At 35.5% G+C, this 2638-nt stretch overlaps 1 pseudogene; it reads left to right on the top strand.

Annotated features, from left to right (window-relative positions):
• The first annotated feature begins 412 nt into the window (after positions 1-412).
• Positions 413-1364, top strand: LOC102492066 (transcription initiation factor IIB pseudogene; annotated as a pseudogene).
• Positions 1365-2638: the final 1274 nt, after the last annotated feature.

Raw genomic sequence — 2638 nt, 5'->3', positions numbered from 1 at the left:
ACCATTTTACTTCTGTCTCAGAGAAAAGAACACCCATTCCTTTTCCCAAGGCCAACTTATTCTTTGGGCAATCTTGAGTCAATCCTTTCTATGAAACTCATTTCTATGGATTAATCCTCTTCTCACATCACTATTTCTCTGTCTCACGGTCCTTTCTCTTCTGCCTACATTCATGTTTAAACTTGATTTGAAAGGCAATATGCTGTCAGATAGCTAGGTCTGAATATTTCTGTCATTTCACTGCTATGTGTCCTCAGATAAATCACTAACCTTTCTGAGCTTCAGTTTCCTCATTGTGAAATGAGGGCTATCATAGGATCTCTGCTTTAAAGGTTATTTTTAAAAAGATGAATGATGACAGTCGCTTCCTGTTTTCGGTAGAGCTGTTGCTTTAACCGTAGTGGCTGTGAAGATGGCGTCTACCAGCTGTTTGGATGCTCTTCCAAGAGTCGCATGTCCAAACCATCCAGATGTGATTTTAGTGGAGGACTACAGAGCTGGTGATATGATCTGTCCTGAATGTGGCCTGGTTGTAGGTGACCAGGTTATTGATGTAGGATCTGAATGGAGAACTTTCAGCAATGACAAAGCAACAAAAGATCCATCTCGAGTTGGAGATTCTCAGAATCCTCTTCTGAGGGGTGGAGATTTGTCTACCATGATTGGCAAGGGTACAGAAGCTCCAAGTATTGATGAATCTGGCAATTCTAAGTACCAAAATCGGAGAATAATTAGTAGTTCTGATCAGGCAATGATGAATACATTCAAGGAAATCACTACCATGGCAGACAGAATCAACCTCCCCTCAAAATATAATTGATCAAACAAAGAATTTATTCAAGCAAGTATATGAACAGAAGAGTTTGGAAGGAAGAGCTAGTGATGCCATGGATTCTGCTTGTCTCTATAACACCTGTAGACAAGAAGGGGTTCCTAGGACATTTAAAGAAACACGTACCATATCACAAATTTCAAAGAAAGAAATTGGTCAATGTTTTAAACTTATTTTGAAAGCTTTAGAAACCAGTGTGGATTTGATAACAACTGGGGACTTCATGTCCACGTTCTGTTCCAATCTTTGTCTTCCTAAACAAGTTCAGATGACAGCTACACATATTGCCCACAAAGCTGTGGAACTGGACTTGGTTCCTGGAAGGAGCCCCATCTCTACTGCAGAAGCAGCTATTTACATGGCATCTCAGGCATCAGCTGAGAAGAGGACCCAAAAAGAAATCGGAGATATTGCTGGTGTTGCCGATGTTACAATCAGACAGTCCTACAGACTGATCTATCCTCGAGCTCCATATCTGTTTCCTACAGACTTCACATTTGACACCCCAGTGGACAAACTACCACAGCTATAAATTGAGTTGGCTAATATCAAACTATGAACACAGAACTTTGCCTGTTGTATATAGCCATACAAAGTGCTGGACTGAGACTGTGATGAAGCAAAACACAAGACATGGTATGGATTCCAGGGCTAAATATTATTGCTTGGCGTTCTGTATGTATATACTAGTAAAGCATATCTAATGTTTTAAATTTCTTATTGAATTTGCTTTCTTTTGTAGCAAACTAGGAAACTGTATTTTGGAAAATATTTTAAATTATGTAATTCTTGAATGAAACATTTTTCAAACTAAACTTTTTGTTATAATTACATGTTCTATGTAATTTATAATATATCATTGCAAATAATGCATATTGTCGCAGCTAGTAAAGCTGATAGAGGTCCTTGTTCCCCATTTTTCTTTTATATATTTTGGAGGGTTTTTTTTCATCTTAATAAAGTCACAAAAATAGCAAAAAAAAAAAAAAAGGTGAATGATAATGGATTATAGAGTACCTGCCACATAGTAGATATAATAGATAGTGGTCATTATTTTTTGCTGTTATTATATAATATATAACCAATTCTTTTAAAAAATATTTATTGTAATTTATGATTTACATATACTCATTACACATCTTTGTAGGGCACAGAATGGTGTTTAAAAGCATGTATACAGTGTGTAATAAACAAATCAGGGATATAAACATATTCACCACCTTCAACATTCAACATTATATTATGCTGTGAACATTTGAAACCCACTCCTCTGGTTTTTTGGAAGTATATCCTGAAGTGTCTGTGACATTCTTTACTGTGAAATAGTCCTAAAGAAAAGCAAATTAATAAAAGATAGGACCACAAAAAGTATCATAAAATAATAAGACTGGGTCTTGGAAAACAAAGATAATCTTAGCATAGCCAATGAAAGAAGAATTTGTAATCTCCATGTAGAGGACTGTAGGAGATAAGAGTTTATAATTGGAAAAGATCTGTGGTATCAATCATTGGACCAATTAGAGATAGTAAAATTGCACATAGCAGTAGCTTGTTAGGGAAGGATAGAAAAAAAGAAAACGTTTACTCACTCACTGTGAGTTCTTGTAAGACCATAGTACTGTAATGTGCATAAATAAAGAAATAAGTTCTTGAAAAGGCAAAAACAAACCAAAATCAGAAAGAGATGTTTAGAAGTGAAGACATGGTAAAGTCATTGATTTGATGATTTATAGGCTCTACAAAGTTCTTGATTTTAGCCTTCTTAAAAATCATTCCAAAGAAAGACTAAGATACTTGTAACGTTTT

Source organism: Tupaia chinensis, unplaced genomic scaffold, assembly GCF_000334495.1.
Source record: "Tupaia chinensis unplaced genomic scaffold, TupChi_1.0 Scaffold000578_2, whole genome shotgun sequence".
Classification (NCBI taxonomy): Eukaryota; Metazoa; Chordata; class Mammalia; order Scandentia; family Tupaiidae; genus Tupaia; species Tupaia belangeri.
The sequence above is the reverse complement of the archived record's forward strand: the minus strand, read 5'-3'. Positions and strand labels throughout refer to the sequence as shown.